Source organism: Cebus imitator, unplaced genomic scaffold (genome assembly GCF_001604975.1).
Source record: "Cebus imitator isolate Cc_AM_T3 unplaced genomic scaffold, Cebus_imitator-1.0 Scaffold134, whole genome shotgun sequence".
NCBI classification, from domain to species: Eukaryota; Metazoa; Chordata; class Mammalia; order Primates; family Cebidae; genus Cebus; species Cebus imitator.
This window is the reverse complement of record NW_016107449.1, coordinates 371,867-389,797: the sequence shown is the minus strand read 5'-3', so window position 1 is coordinate 389,797 and position 17,931 is coordinate 371,867. Positions and strand designations below refer to the sequence as shown.

Here is a 17,931-nt window from a genome sequence, read left to right as displayed (position 1 = left end):
TCTCAGTGGGCGGCGGCCATCGGAGGTGAGCCAGGAGGGGCGGCGGGCAGAGCCATCTGCAGACTCCTGCCGTGCGGGACAGCGGGCTGGGTCCGGGGCCTCCTCGCGGGGGTCTGAGGGAGGCCGAGCTCGCTAAATATGGTCAACAGGTCTTGCGGTCCCGCCGCCCCTCGGCACAACACTGCTAACTTTCTGTCAATGAATGACTGTAAGTCACACAGTCACCAAAGTGAAGAAGCACCTGGCACAGACAAATGCACTGTGGCCAGAAGAAAGAGATTATTCGGAGACACACATAGCTCTTTGACTTATTTGATCCTTAGGGAATATTTCAAAGTTTGCAGAAATGAAAAGCAACAGACGTCTTCTGGAGGAGAATCAGCCTGATTTTTTCACATTTAATGGCCAAAAGGGCATTTTTACCTGGCCTCACATCTAAATTAGTTAGAACTTCAACAATGCTAACACTCCTAGTTACAAAAAGCAAGCATTCATTTTCCTTTTTGAGTGTCTCATACTGGTTAAAATTCAGTATTTCTAGAGACTTCAATCATCAGTTCTGTTAAACAACCTTAAGTTATCATTGTATCCGGGTCTGAACACTCCAGGTTCTCTGGTGAAACAGGATTGTTCTCATTGCCTTTCAGAGAGATGACTTCTTTCTTAGCAGTGGACGTCAGCTCACTCCAGGTAATATCAGTATTTTTAAAAGCATGTGGAAGAAACATGCCAAGGGTAATAGTGATACTCAGGGTCCTGATGATATCGCCAGCTTTCATGCCGTGCCACTCTTGGAGTAAGATGGCAGAGCAAGTCACTACCATGGATGTGAAGAACACAAAATAAATGGGAGTCGAGTCACAGGAGATGTATTGAAGGTGTCTGGCACCTTGTTGAGATAGTTAATCCATGCAATCACTGAGAGCACAGGTATAGCCAGCAAAACAATGACCAGGAGATGCTTCTAAACTGGCTTCCAGTCCACTAATTCCTTAATGGCAATTCTCAGGCCTTTGGCAGAAGAAAATGAAAATGCTCCAATCAAAGAAGAGATTGAAATATAGACCACTATATTGGTCCGTCCTTTCTTGGGAGCCACAATCAAAATCAGCACCAAGAAGATCACAATTATGATCACAGCAAAGGAAACAAATCCTGGGTCTCTCAATTTCATTTCCATTTCATACAAAGAAGTGACTTCCTCTTCTTGTGGGGCATGGATAACCGTCACTGTTGATCCCAATGTACTTAATATGCGGCCTATTTCCATAAATGTTCAAGTGCTCATATATAAAATAGGAAGATAATACTGCACTTCTGAGAACACTCAGAGGGCCCGGGGGTGACCAAGATGGCAGGTACGAAAGTGTAAACCACAAAATGTGCAGCCTCTCCTGCCACCCAGAGCCATCCTTCAGGTCAGAACACCCATAATGTCCAGCTCTAGTGACACTTTTGTTGGCCAGTTGTAAGAGACCCGTCTTTTTCGGTATGAAGCTGGAGACAATAAAAATACTAGAGCTTACTGCCAGTACCTAAGGGGGATGATAATCAAAAAGTACCAAGCTTCAGTATCCAGGATGAGATCTGGACAACTCATAAAGCCTGTATTTGTTTTCTACGTTTGCTGAAATGCTTTAGTTGGTTATGGTGGAATTCAGGTCCGTGTAGAGGACAGGAGAAGCCATCAGCTGCGACACATCTGTGATCTCACACCAAGCCTCAGAGGAGTTCGGACAGACCAGAGACAGCACATACCCTTCTGGGCTGGGCTGTCTGTGCCGCAGCCTTACATGTGGCCCATGTTCCCGGACAGGGCTCCTGGACGCAGATGCTCACCCCTCAAAAGCCTGGGCCTCTCCTCCCCATGGACCTGCTGGATTATTGTTAATGCTTTTTTTTTTTTTTTTTATTTTTTTTTTTTTTTTGAAAACCACTTTATTGCGGTAAAATGGATATACAAAAAGCTGTACATTAATGTATACCTTTTGATAAGTTTGGGGGTAAGTATGTACCTGTGAAACCATCACCACCAGCAAGGCGATAAACACATTCATCACCTCCTGAAGTTTCCTCTCACCTCATCATTATTATTATTATTATTATTATTATTGACACAGAGTCTTGCTCTGTCACCCAGGCTGGAGTCCAGTGGCACAATCATGGCTCACTGCAACCTCCACCTCCCAAGCTTAAGCGATCCTCCCACCTCAGCCTCCTGAGCAGCTGGGATTACAGGCACTGGCCACCATGCCCAGCTGATTTTTTGTTTTGTTTTTAGTAGAGACAGGGTTTCATATGTCAGCCAGGATGGTCTCAAACTCCTGACCTCAAGTGATCTGCCCACCTTGCCCTCCCAAAGTGCTTGGATTACAGGTGTGAGTCGCTGCGCCCAGCCACTTTATTATTTGCATTTGGGTTTTGGTTTTGCCACTTTTTGATAATAACACTTACCATAAGATCTACTTGCCTTAGTAAATTTTAGGTATACAGTGCAGTGTTGTTAACTATAGGCACCATGCTGCACAGTAGATCTCCAGAACTCATTCATCCTGGATGACTGAAGCTTGGTACCTTTTGATCATCATCTGTCCATTTCTCCCTCCCCCCAGCCCATGAAAACCACCATTCTACTCCTTGCTTTTATTTTAGAGTCCACATTGCTATGGCTTGAATGATGGCATCCCCTCCAAAATTCATGTTGAAGCCATCCCCAAGGTATTAAGAGGTATGGCCTTTGGGAGGTGATTAAATCATGAAGGCTCTGCTCTTATGAATGGGATTAGCACCTTTATTAAAAGGCTCAAGGTCAAAATGAGTGCTTTCATGCCCTTCTGCCTTCTTCCATGTGAGGACACATGTGTCCCCTCTGGAGGAAGCAGCAACAAGACTCCATCTTGGAAGCAGAGAGCAGCCCTCATCGGACACCAGTGCTACTGTCTTGATCTTGGACTTCCCAGGCTCCAGAACCATAAGAAATAAATTTGTTGTTTACAAGTTACCCAGTCCCAGGTATTTTGTTACAGCAGCACAAACGGACTAAGATACACCCATAAATGAGATCCTGCAGTATTTGTCTTTCTGTGCCTGGCTTATTTTGCTTAACATAATGTCCTCTGGGTCCATCTATGTTGTCACAAATGGCAGGATTTCCTTCTTTTTAAGGACTAAATAATATTCCTTTTGTATGTATATGCTATAATTTCTTTTCTTTAAGTGAAAGCAAGTTTACTAAGGACATAAAGCAGTAAAAGAATGGGTACTCCATAAGCAGAGAAGCCCTGAGGCTGCTGGTTGGCTATTTTTATGGTTATTTCTTGATTATGTGCTAAACAAGGGATGGGTTATTCATGAGATTTCCAGGAAAGGGGTGGGCAATTACCAGAACTGAGAGTTCCTCCCCTTTTTAGACCATATAAGGTAATTTCCTGACATTGCCATGGCATTTATAAAGTGTTGTGGGGCTGGGGGGAGCATCTCTTAGCATGCTAATGCATTATAACTATTGTATAATGAGCAGCAAGGATACCTGGAGGTCACTTTCATTGCCATCTTGATTTTGGTGGGTTTTGGCCAACTTATTTACTGCATTCTTTTATCGGCAAAGTTTTTGTGACCTGCATCTTGTGCCAACCTTCTATATCATCCTGTGACTTAGAATGTCTAACCTCCTGGGAATGCAGCACAGCAGGTCTCAGCCTTATTTTACCCAGCTGCTATTCAAGATTGAGTTACTCTGGTTCAAACACCTCCAGCATATTTATTCCCACACTTTTACAAGGGAAACCTTAATCATGAAGGTTGTAAGCAAGTGAAGATCCATCTTCTTTAACTTCTTCAGGCTAAATAGGAGTGATGATATTCCTGATATTAAGACATCTTGTATCCAGGGTAAAGAGGAGCTTAATCAGAAAGCATAAGTATGGTGAAAAACAATTCAAAACAACTGATAAGACTAGAGCCTAATAACCCGTGTACCACTGTCTTTGAAACATAATTGCTCTCTCTCCAGTCTCCCATTTTTACTAAAGACAAATCATGGTAGGACCAATTTGTTTGCAAAAATGAGCTTTAGTCTTATACTTGGCCTGGTTATTTATAAAGTGCAGCAAGAATAATTTTTCACATAGGCTTTTCTAATTGGCTTTGACAGAACTTTGTTCCATAAACTGAATCTCAGATAAGACATTTTTCAAAGCCAAGCCCAGCCATGGGTTTGTATCCTCAAATACCTATGAATTGGGAAATTCCTTTCCTCTTGAGGTCCCAAGGTAATTTGAGGCTCCTGTGACTGTTAGAAAGTGACATGCTTGACCAGGCATGGTGGCCCACACCTGTAATCCCAGCACTTTGGGAGGCCAAGGCAGGCGGATCACAAGTTCAGGAGTTCCAGACCAGCCTGGCCAATATGGTGAAACCCCATCTCTACTAAAAGTACAAAAATTACCCAGGCATGCTGGTACACACCTGTAGTCCCAGCTACTTGGGAGGCTGAGGAAGGAGAATCCCTTGAACGTGCGAGGCAGAGGTTGCAGTGAGCCAAGATCACACTACTGCACTCCAGCCTGGGTGACAGAGTGAGACTCCATCTCAAAAAAAAAAAAAAAAAAAGTGACATTCTTTTATTACCACAGGTCAGAAACCCTGTACAGGGATTATGCAGACAATGCATGAGACCAATATTTCCAAGGGGTTTTATTAGCTCTATAAGTCAAGTTTGATTCCTTAGAGGAAAGCATGCCATTCCAGCCAAAACCTTGGTAAAAATAAGTAGTTTCTCCAATTGTGTCCTGTTACCAAAGAAAACAGATTATTATTGCGCTTATGCAAATAACCATATTGCCACAAGTTAGGAATACTCACAAATAGTTTTCAAATTCTGGAGGAATGAGGCAGAGAGAAACAAAATATGCTCCAAATTTTGTTCACAGGAGTATACATTACTCAACTGTTAAAAGCTGTAAATAGTTCAAAAGAAAAGTTTCCCTGAGTCTGGAAAATAAAACAAAGGATCAGCAACATTTTAAGCAAAAATTTTCAAAAAGATTACTTCATCTTCTGTTACATCAGTCCATACAATTAACTCCTGTTCTGTTTGATATTCATGAACATTTCAGCTTTCCAAGAGAGTCCTAAAAGTTTTTCCCCATTTTGATGTCACAATCTCCAGTTATCAGAAATCTGCATTTAAGAACATCTGTCAAAATCCTATACCTGATTGCATATCACATTTTAAAGAGGATCAAAACAAGACAACAATTGTCTGTGAATGACAAAAAGTCTTAGGATAGCCACTATTAAAGCCAAAATTGACTAAGAAATTTGGTTACATCTTGCTGGCTGGCAAGATGGCCAAATAGGAACAGCTCCGGTCTGCAGCTCCTAGCGAGATCAACACAGAAGGCTGGTGATTTCTGTATTTCCAATTGAGGTACCTGGCTCATCTCATTGGAACTGGTTAGACAGTGGGTGCAGCCCACAGAGGGCAAGCCAAAGCAGGGTGGGGTGTCGCCTCACCTGGGAGGCACGAGGGGTCAGGGAACTCCCTCCCCCAGCCAAGGGAAGACATTAGGGACTATGCCATGAGGAATGGTGCATTCCAGCCCAGATACTATATTTTTCCCATGGTATTCACAACCCACAGACCAGGAGATTCCCTCAGGTGCCCACACCACCAGGGCCCTGGGTTTCAAGCACAAAACTGGGCACCTCTTTGGGCAGACACTGAGCTAGCTGCAGGAGTTTTTTTTTTTTTTTTCTATGCCCCAATGGCACCTGGAAGGCCAGCAAGACAGAACCATTCACTCCTCTGGAAAGGGGGCTGAAGCCAGGGAGCCAAGTGGTCTAGCTCAGCAGATCCCACCCCCATGAAGCCCAGCAGGTTACGAACCACTGTCTTCAAATTCTTGCTGCCAGCACAGCAGTCTGAAATTGACGTGGGGTTCTCAAATCTATTGGGAGGAGGGGTGTCCACCATTACTGAGGCTTGAGTAGGTGGGTTTCCCCTCACAGTGTAAACAAAGCCACAGGGAGGTAAACAAAGCTGATGAACTGGGTGGAGCCCACTGCAGCTTGGCAAAGCTCCTATAGACAGACTACCTCTCTAGATTCCTCCTCTGTGGGCAGGGCATATCTGAAACAAAGGCAGCAGCTCCAGTCAGGGGGTTATAGATAAAACTCCCATCTCCCTGGGACAGAGCACCTGTGGTGAAGGGGTTGCTGAGGGTGCAGCTTCAGCAGACTTAAATGTTCCTGCCTGCTGACTCTGAAGAGATCACCAGCTCTCCCAGCACAGCACTCAAGCTCTGCTAAGGAATAGACTGCCTTCTCAACTGGGTCCATGACCCCTGTGCCTCCTGACTGGGAGACACCTCCCAGCAGGGGTCAACAGACACTTGATATAGGAGAGCTCCAGCTGGCATCTGGCAAGTGCTCCTCTGGGAATGAAGCTTCCAAAGGAAGGCACAGGCAGCAATCTTTGCTGTTCTGTAGTCTCTGCTGGTGATACCCAGGCAAACAGTGTCTGGAGTGGACCTCCAGCAAACTCCAGCAGACCTGCAGCAGAGGGACCTGACAGATAGAAGGAAAAAACAAACAGAAAGGAAAAGCATCAATATCAACAAAAAGGACATCCACTCAAAAACCCCATCTGAAGGTCACCAACATCAAAGACCAAAGCTAGATAAATCCACAAAGATTAGGAAAACCCAGTGCAAAAAGGCTGAAAATTCCAAAAACCAGAACACCACTTGTCCTCCAAAGGATCACATCTCCTCATCAGCAAGGGAACAAAACTGGATGGAGAATGAGTTGGATGAATTGACAAAAGTAAGCTTCAGAAGGTGGTTAATAACAAACTCCTCCAAGCTAAAGGAACATGTTCTAACCCAATGCAAGGAAGCTAAGAACCTTGAAAAAAGGTTAGTGGAATTGCTAGCTAAAAACCAGTTTAGAGAAGAACATAAATGACCTGGGAGAGCTGAAAAACACAGCTTTGTGAAGCATACACAAGTATCAATAGCTGAGTCAATCAAGTGGAAGATAGAACATCAGAGATTGAAATCAACTTAATAAAATAAAGTATGAAGACAAGATTGGAGAAAAAAGAATGAAAAAGAATGAACAAAGCCTCCAAGAAATATGGTACTATATGAAAAGACCAAACCTATGTTTTTTTTCTGGGTTTGTTTTTTTTTTTAAAGCAAACCTATGTTTGATTGGTATACCCAAAAGTGACAGGGAGAGTGGAACCAAGTTGGAAAACACCCTTCAGGATATTATCCAGGAGAACTTCCCCAATCTAGCAAGATAGGCCAACATTCAAATTCAGGAAATACAAAGAACACCACAAAGATACTCCTTGAGTAGAGCAACCCCAAGACACATAATTGTCAGATTCACCAAGGTTGAAATGAAGGAAAAAATGTTAAGTGCAGCCAGAAAGAATGGTTGAGTTACCCACAAAGGGAAGCCCATCAGACTAACAGCAGATATCTCTGCAGAAACACTACAAGCCAGAAGAGAGTGGGGGCCAATATTCAACATCCTTAAAGAAAATAATTTCCAACCCAAAATGTCATATCCAGCCAAACTAAGCTTCAAAAGCAAAGGAGGAGTGTCCACCACCTCCTTTGGGAGGAGGGATGTCCACCGTTACTGAGGTGGACTCAGCTCTGGACCAAGTAGGCCTAACAGACATCTACAGAACTCTCCACCCCAAATCAACAGGAGAAATAAAATCCTCTACAGACAAGCAAATGCTGAGAGATTTTTGTCACCACCAGGCGTGCCTCACAAGAGCTCCTGAAAGAAGTAAATTAAATTAAAAAAGAAAAACCAGTACCAGCCACTACAAAAACATACCAAATTGTAAAGACCATTGACACTATGAAGAAACTGCCTCAATTAACAGGCAAAATAACCACCTAGCAACATAATGACAGGATCAAATTCACACATAACAATATTAACCTTAAATGTAAATGGGCTAAATGCCCCAATTAAAAGACATAGATTGGCAAATTAGATGAAGTGTCAAGACCTATTGGTGTGCTGTATTCAGGAGACCCATCTCACGTGCAAAGGCATACATAGGCTGAAAATAAAGGGATGGAAGAATACTTACCAAGCAAATGGAAAGCAAGAAAAAAAAGCAGGGGTTGCAATCCTAGTCTCTAATAAAACAGACTTTAAAACAACAAAGATAAAAATGACAATGCAACAAGAAAGCTAACTATCCTAAATATATATGCACCCAATACAAGAGCACCCAGATTCATAAAGCAAGTTCTTAGAGACCTACAAAGAGACTTAGACTCCCACACAATAATAGTGGGAGACTTTAACATCCCACTGTCAATATTAGACAGATCAACAAGACAGAAAACTAACAAGGATATCCAGAGCTTGAACTCAGCTCTGGACCCAGTGGACCTAATAGACATCTACAGAACTCTCCACCCCAAATCAACATTCTTCCCAGTACTACATCACATTTATTCTAAAATTCACCATATCATTGGAAGTAAAACACTCTTCGGCAAATGCAAAACAACAGAAATCATAACAAACAGTCTCTCACACCACAGTGCAATCAAATTAAAACTCAGGATTAAGAAATTCACTCAAAACCACACAACTACATGGGAACTGAACAACCTGCTCCTGAAGGACTACTGAGTAAATAACAAAACTAAGGCAGAAACAAATAAGTTTTTTGAAATCAATGAAAACTAAGACACAACATACCAGATCTCTGGAACACAGCTAAAGCAGTGTTTAGAGGGAAATTTATAGCACTAAATGCCCACACGAGAAAGTAGGAAAGATCTAAAATCGACATCCTGACACAATTAAAAGAACTAGAGGAGTAAGAGCAAACAAATTCAAAAGCTAGCAGAAGACAAGAAAAAACTAAGATCAGAGCAGAACTGAAGGAGATAGAGACACAAAAAAAACCTTCAAAAAATAAATGAATCCAGGAGCTGGTTTTTTGAAAAGATTAACAAAATAGATAGGCCACTAGCCAGACTAATAAAGAAGAAAAGAGAGAAGAGTCAAATAGATACAGTAAAAATTGATAAAGGGGATACCACCATTGATCCCACAGAAATACAAACTACCATCAGAGAATACTATAAACACCTCCATGCAAATCAACTAGAAAATCTATAAGTGGATAAATTCCTGGACACATACACCCTCCCAATACTAAACCAGGAAGAAGTCAAATCCCTGAATAGACCAATAACAGGTTCTGAAATTGAGACAGTTATTAGTAGCCTACCAACCAAAAAAAGTCCAGGACCAGACACATTCACAGCTGAATTCTACCAGAGTTACAAAGAGGAGCTGGTACCATTCCTTCTGAAACTATTCCAAACAAGAGAAAAAGAGGGACTCCTCCCTGACTCATTTTTTGGGGCCAGCATCATTCTGATACCAAAACCTGGCAGAGACACAACAATTACAAAAATTTCAAGCCAATATTCCTGATGAACATTGATGCAAAAATTCTCAATAAAATACTGGCAAACCAAATCCAGCAGCACATCAGAAAGCTTTTCCTCCATGATCAAGTCAGCTTCATTACTAGGATGCAAGGCCAGTTCAACAAACACAAATCAATAAACGTAATCCATCACATAAACAGAACCAATGACAAAAACCACACAATTATCTCAATAGATGCAGAAAAGGCCTTTGATAAAAGTCAACACCTCTTCATACTAAAAACTCTCAATAAATTAGGTATTGATGGAACATATCTCAAAATAATAAGAGCTATTTATGACAAACTCACAGCCAATATCATACTGAATGCTCAAAAGCTGGAAGTATTCCCTTTGAACCAGTACAAGATAAGGACGCCCTCTCTCACCACTCCTATTCAACATAGTATTGGAAGTTCTCGCCAGGGCAATCAAGCAACAGAAAGAATAAAGGATGTTCATATAGGAAGAGAGAAAGTCAAATTGTCTCTGTTTGCAGATGATATGATTGTATAGTTAGAAAATCCCATCATCTCAGCCCAAAATCTCCTTAAGCTGATAAGCAACTTCAGCAAAGTTTCAGGATATAATGTGCAAAAATCACAAGCATTCCTATACACCAATAATAGACAAACAGAGAGCCAAATCATGAGTGAACTCCCATTCACAATTGCCACACAGAGAATAAAATACCTAAGAATAAAACTTACAAGGGATGTGAAGGACCTCTTCTAGGAGAACTACAAACCACTGCTCAAGGAAATAAGAGAGGACACAAACAAATGGAAAAACATTCCATGCTCATGGATAGGAAGCATCAATGTCATGAAAATGGCCATACTGCCCAAAGCAATTTATAGATTGAATGCTATCCCCATCAAGCTACCATTGGCTTTCTTCACAGAATTAGAAAAAACTGCTTTCAACTTCATATGGAACCAAAAAAGAGCCCATATAGCCAAGAAAATCCTAAGCAAAAAGAACAAAGCTGGAGGCATCATGCTGCCTGACTTCAAACTATACTACAAGTCTACAGTAACCAAAACAGCATGGTATGGGTACCAAAACAGATATATAGACCAATGGAACAGAACAGAGGCCTCAGAAATAATGCCACACATCTACAACTATCTGATCTTTGACAAACCTGACAAAAACAAGCAATGGGGAAAGGATTCTCTATTTAACAGATGGTGTTGGGAAAGCTGACTAGCCATATGTGGAAAACTGAAACTGGACCCCTTCCTTACACCTTATTTAAAAATTAACTCAGGATGGACTAAAGACTTAAACATGAAACCTAAACCATAAAAACCCGAGAAGAAAACCTAGGCAATACCATTCAAGACATAGGCATAGGCAAAGACTTTATGACTAAAACACCAAAAGCAATGGCAACAAAAGCCTAAATTGGCAAATGGGATCTAATTAAATTAAACAGCTACTACACAGCAAAAGAAACTATCATCAGAGTGAACAGGCAACCTACAGAATGGGAGAAAAATTTTGCAATCTATCCATCTGACAAAGGGCTAATATCCAGAATCTACAAGGAACTTAAACAAATTTACAAGAAGAAAACAATCTCATCAAAAAGTAGGCAAAAGATATGAACAGACGCTTCTCAAAAGAAGACATTTATGCGGCCAACAAACATATGAAAAAAAGGTCCTCGTCACTGGTAATTAGAGAAATGCAAATCAAAACCACGATGAGATACCACCTCATGCCAGTTAGAATGGTAATCATTAAAAAGTCAGGAAACAACAGATGCTGGAGAGGATGTGGAGAATTAGGAATGCTTTTACACTGTTGGTGGGAGTGTAAATTAGTTCATCCATTGTGGAAGACAGTGTGGGGATTCCTCAAGGATCTAGAAATAGAAATTCTATTTGACCCAGCAATCCCATTACTGGGTATATACCAAAAGGACTATAAATCATTCTACTATAACAACACATGCACACATATGTTTATTGCAGCATCATTTACAATAGCAAAAACTTGGAACCAACCCAAATGCCAATTAATGATAGAATGGATAAAGAAAATGTGGCACATATACTCCATGGAATACCATGCAGCCATAAAAAAGGATGAGTTCATGTCCTTTGCGGGGACATGGATGAAGATGAAAACCATCATTCTCAGCAAACTAAGACAGGAACCGAAAACCAAACACCAAATATTCTCACTCGTAAGTGGGAGTTGAACAATGAGAGCACATGGACACAGGAAGGGGAACATCACACACTAGGGCTTGTGAGGGAGTGGGGGCGTAGGGGAGAAATAACATTAGATGTAGATGATGGATTGATGGGTCCAGCAAACCACCATGACACATGTATACCTATGTAACAAGCCTGCACATTCTGCACATGTATCCCCGAACTTAAAGTATAATAAAATTTTTTTAAAAAGACATTTGGTTACTTCTATGGTATACAACTATTTTATGTAACAATTATAACTATTAACAACATACACTAAATTGTATCAGAATTATAGGAGTTACCATAATTTTGGAACACATGTCAGTAATATATTTATACAAATATAGCCCAAAGAAAGCCAAACAGCACTTCATATTTTACAATTGTTTCTGTATGACTTTTATATCAAATAAACCAAATTTCACCTGTAATTAGTGTACTATTTACGTTAAACCCAATTCTTAATGAAACCTTACAGACAAATCTACCTGATTTTAATATTTGACCACAAAGTAAGATTCTCATAAACCTTTACAACCCTTTAAAAATTTTTGTGAAAGAACAGATCAGCACTCTAAGAAAAACCTTTTGAGTTCAATTTATGAAAATCATAAATAATATCCCTTTTACTTTAGCCAATATGTTGATACAATTTTTTTACAAGATTAATTTTTCAGAAACTTCCTACAACTTGTTCAAACCTTCAGCTTTATCCTATCTAACTTAAAACAATCTTTTAGTCATCTAAACTAGGCCCAACAAAGCCCACATTCCTTTGCCTTCTTATAATCTCTTACCAAAAACACATTTCACTTTCCTTACACATCTTGCATGTAAAATTGTTTCTTCAATAACCTACTAAAAGTCATTACAATTTTTATTTTTCTGACAAAATATTTGATTTAAGCACTTATTATTTTTAAGCCAATTAATCAGCGGTCTTTCATATATAAACATCACACACAGCACATATAAATATACAGACAGAAGATGCAGTAGTTGTAGGTTTTCATCTGCCAGTTTCTTCCTTGGATTATTGGTTTCATGGTGGAGCCCTTGGAGGAACAGGGCCAGGGAAACATGTGGTTTCTATGGCCTAATAAGCAGGCACAACTGGAATGCAAAAACAAACCCCCAAAATTAAGGATCCCATTTTTTATGCTGGATCCTAGATCCCCAAAAGAGAAACACTACAGAACAACAGTGCCATAATTTTACCATGCATTTCATTGCAAAGCAATCCAAAGACAATCAGCACATTCTGATTAGCCAATCCCCCCTGAAAGTCTTATCTCTCACTGTTGGGGTGGGGACATTTTCATACCTTCTAGGTGGCCAAGAGCATGGTTCTCTGATCCAAACGTACAAAGAGCTGAATATCTCCCCATAATACCATTAGCTATTCCTAAAAGTATATTTCCTACCTAGTTATTACACACCAAAGCTCTCTCATAATGCAAAGTAATTTCTGATACCCCCAGAAGTCAAAAGTGTTGGATAACACAATGCAAAACAGAACAGAGCCTTAGATTTTGAGAGAGATCTATCCACTTTCAGTTCCGGGGGTTTCATGAGGAAAACAGAGGTTTTTCCCAAAACAGGGTCTGAGGCACCTTCTGTTTTTCTCAAGGAGTCCCAAGCCGTTACAGCTTGAATATATGGTTTTAATTAATCTGACTTTTAACCATAGTTCCCTTTAAAAAAAAAAACCCTTTTAAATCTCTTACTACCCAACTTTTGCCATGCCAAATCACCAGTATTTCTGGCTTTTGAACTTTACCAAGCATAACCTCCCAGGTGCTCAGAGAAAGGAAAATTTAAGATGGTTCTTGGAGGGAAGGAGAATCAACAAACGGTAAAAGTCACACAGATGTCAAACCAGGAGGGACTCATTCCCTTAGCCAGGAATTGAACTTTGAACCCGAGCTGCCATTGGAAAAAGACAAAGCCTTAGCCACAAAGCTTCAGCACTGGGAAGCTTTCACTGCTTTTCCCAGAAGGGGGCTAGAGTAGCCAGTTTTGAGCTTGCAATGGCTTTTAACTGCTTAAGATAATTTTCAGAGCTAACTATGACATGAATTCCAAAATTCCTATTCTCTGGATGGTGGAGACCAAGAGAAAATACTGTCACATTGTTACAAGGTCAAGCTCCCAAGGACAGGAAACAAGATGAGAGGGAAAGTTCATCCAGGTTTTTTTTTTTTTTTTCCCCAGAGACCTGCAGAAAAGTTGTGTCTAACCAGTTTGCTGGGCTGACTTGTACAGCAGTCTTATGGGGTCCTAAGCCTGTGTTCTATGGTACTTCTCTTTATGACAGGACAATACAGAAAAACAAATGTGTAGTACAAAGTACAGCAGATTCACTACAATAGCCACTCCACTCAGCACCCAATATCAAACTGGCAAGGCTCAAACTTGCCCCCGGATGGGCCATGTCATGTTTAATCCACTGCACTCCAGTGGATCCTCATAGGTGTAGGAACAGAGCCATGGATCTCTTGGCCACATTTATCTGTAATAGAGCTTCTACAACATGGAGCTGGGGAGAGATGTGAGATGCCATCTACTAGGGTGAATCCCTAGCCCAAAGTCAGGAGCTCGGGTGGGGAGAGAGTCCATCTTCTTGACCACATCCACCTGGAGTCAAACTTCAAGGAGGGAGAGGAAGGAGATCATTGATCAGTGCCACAGGCCCAACCATTCTTACCAATATTTAGTAATATTCTTGAATAAATGCTTTTCCATTTGGAGTATGCCCTTGGGAGAATCTCCAGAAATTTTATGTGGCTGTTTCCCTTTAATAATTTTCACCATTTATAGTTGTTTTGTTTGGGAGATGGCCTGCAGAGTCTTCATGTCGCCATTCCAGAAGTGCATCTCCAGGGGGCAATGAGTTGGGGCTGGTTGTTACGTAGCCCTGTTATGACAATAGCTGACTAGTACAACAAGCCTACTTTCTTCTTCTAAAATACCATCCAGCATTCACTGTTTACTCTGTGCTACTCATGGGGCAGATATGGTTTTTTATCCCCATTTTACACATGATAAAAGTAAAGCTCAGAGAAATTGAGCTTCATCTAACCATCAAAGAGCTGCTAAAGCACAGTGGTGAAGCAGAGCACATTTAAGTACATGTCCTACTGAAAGAGCCGTGTTATTCACGTGTGTGTGTGTGTGTGTGTGTGCACGTGCTGATATTTATTTCACATGAGGCTAGTAACTTTCTTCCTGAATTTTAAGTATTTTTTAAAACATACTATTTAGAGTCGTAATGGAGTGTGAGTAAAGTAGTTAAGATACATTGGCCGGGCATGGTAGCTCACATCCCAGAACTTTGGGAAACTGAGGTAGGAGGATCTCGAGTCCAGGAGTTCAAGACCAGCCTGGGCAACACAGTGACACCTCCTCTACAAAAAATGAAAAAACTAGCCAGGCATGGTGGTATGTGACTGTGGTCGTAGCTATTAATACTTGGGAGGCTGGTGGAGGATGCCTTGAGCCCAGTAGTTCAAGGTTCCAATGAGCTGTGATTGTACCACTATGCTTCCGCCTGGATGACAGAGAAAAACCCTGTCTCAAAACAAACAAAAAGATCTATCAATTATAGTAAAGACTTTTCTGCATTTAATTCATCAGTGAGAGGCTCTCAAGCTTACCTTAAAAATGCACTTATGTCAAGGCACAATGTCTCACTCTTGACAGAACTTGGGGGAAAATGCAAGCTGCAGAGTGTTTTCCCATCTGAGCCTCCTCTTCACCATGGGAATGCAGTGCTCAGGGAAACATATCCCAGCTCCATGAGAGAAGGGAGGAGGGTAGACTAGAATAGCTCTGAGCTCCCTTTCTGCTCCAAAACTCTTTAAGATTCCATGAGCCAGGGTGTCAGCGAACCTCCCCCAATGGCCCTCAGACCCTAGCTTTCCAGCACCAGCTCCAGTCAGCTCCAGCTGCCTGTATCTCATCTCTGGGCCCAAAGGCTCTTTCAAGAAATGAATGTGCAGGAGGTCAGACATGTAGAGGGAATAACACTCAACAATGACTGACAGGACCTGGGGTATAAACACCCCAGCTCCCTCCTGCCTCAGGCTCAAGGCATTATGACTGATTCAAAGCACTGAGCCATCATTTGTAACAGCAAAACTTGGAAATATATGGCAAAATATGCCATAGCCACACAACAGAATGCCATACAGCCATGAACTTTTTCTTGATCTTCTCTCTTAGGGCACAACTGTAGGTGCTTGGAGTGGCATGAGGGGCCTGCTGGGAGCTGGACATGAGGGTCCATGGTGACCTGGCTATGAACTTCTTTGACTTAACATTTGTATGCTTTTCCACATGTAAAGTATAGCTCAATATTTAAAGAGCTTTTAAAAATGAATTTTCTCTATACATATTGATAAAGAATGATCTCCAGGGTAATGTTATAAATGATCTTAGCCAAAAGGCTGAGAAGCGATCTCCAGGGTACTGTTAAATGAAAAATGAACATGGACCAGTGTCTATAGCATGCAATCTTTGATAGGGGGTTTAATAAAGAAAATATGTATGCATCTGTTCCTGCTTGTACCTAGCTCACTAGAAACCAACAGGAAAAGGGAAAGGCATGGCATCCGTCCAGGAGAGAGTCACTGGGCAGCAGGGCGGGGTGTGGGAGGGAAAGGAGTCCATTCATTCTTTAAAGCCAGGAGAAATACAAACGTGGTGAAAGTGAAAGCGCTTCCATTGACACTTTAGCACCACAGGTTATGTTTTTGGTTTGCATGTAAATTATTTGAAGCTAGCGGTTTTGAAGGATGAGGCTTATGCAGATCTAGGAGGGCTGACCCTGGAGTGCAGACTGGGAACAGCTTTACAATCATGCTTTTCTCCACAAGCCAAAAATAGCTCAGTCCCACGTCAGATCTCAGAGCTCAATTTTATAACACATTTTAAACTTACCCAAGTACTCATGAATTTATTAAAATTGGTAGATGTGTGTGTGGGGATGTGTGTGCATACATGCATCCGCACATACACGTATATGCTCAAGAAACCTGTTGTGCAGAGAGGGGAAAATTCACTTCTCTCTTCCTTTGGAGAACAGTGGTGCAATCACAGCTCACTGCAGCTTCTCCAGCCTCAGCCTCTCTGGTAGCTAGGTGTAGTCTTGCTTTGTTGCCCAGGCTGGTCTTGAATTCCTAGGCTCAAGTGGACCTCCTCCTCAGCCTCCCAAAGTGCTGGGATTCCAGGCTTGGGCCGTGGTTCCAGGCCAAAAGCAAGTGTAGACGGCCCCAGCCTCCTCCTTGTGATAATATACTGCCACCTAGTGTCTTCTCAACAAATGACACCAAATACATTCTCCACGTGGATGCAGAAATAATGGAATAAACAAGGTTGAAGTTGAGCGATTTGTGATGGAGAAACATTTTGGAAACCAGTCTGCACATATGCACGTATGCTTGTGTATGTATGAAGCACATCTGGGGAACACAAATAAGCTGTTAACAGCAGATACCTCCAGGAAAGAGAACTGGGAAGCCGAGAAAGCTACCAGAATAATAGTGATGATGATGATGATGATGATGATGATGATATTTTGTATCTTTTAAATGTTGAGCCATACAGTGTCCTGCTAATTGAAAAAATTTTTAACTTGAAAAATCCATGTATTAAATTTTGCTGCAATGATGCCTAAGGGGCCATCTTTTCTTTATTCATTGATGCGTGTTCTTAACAAATACTACTGAATACTTCCTGCGTGCTGAGCACTGTCTGGAGGAAAAACAGTGAGGAAGACACACTCCTGCCCTCCTGGAGTGGAGACACCCAGAGGGCGGCCAGGGACACTGCATGGTGAAGGTGGCCAAGCCACGGCCTGGGTCCTGGGCTGGCTGGCCACGTGCAGCGGCGCCCACCCAGCCCTGCAGCCATGGGTCAGTGTCATTTGGAGCAATCGCATGCAGTGGGCTTCAGACCTGCGTTGGGTCTCTCTGTTTGGGCTCTTCAGCCTTATCCTAATTAATATGACACTTCACAGGCAGCATCTAAGGGACATTTCATTCACCCAGGAGCTGAAGCACACACATTCTTCTCTAGTGCCATGGAAAATGTACAAAACGTCACAAGGAGGGATACAAAGTTAGTGTCAACAATCTCCACGGGGTGGATATCAGAGATGACACTCCCGGCCCAAATTCTCAATCAGCTGAGAATTCACTGATTAAAAGGTAAATTTAGAAATTAAT

The 17,931-nt window shown here is 41.6% G+C and overlaps 1 pseudogene; it reads right to left on the bottom strand.

Moving 5' to 3' along the window:
• Positions 1–223: 223 nt before the first annotated feature.
• On the bottom strand, positions 224–15,982 carry LOC108313128 (annotated as a pseudogene).
• Positions 15,983–17,931: the final 1,949 nt, after the last annotated feature.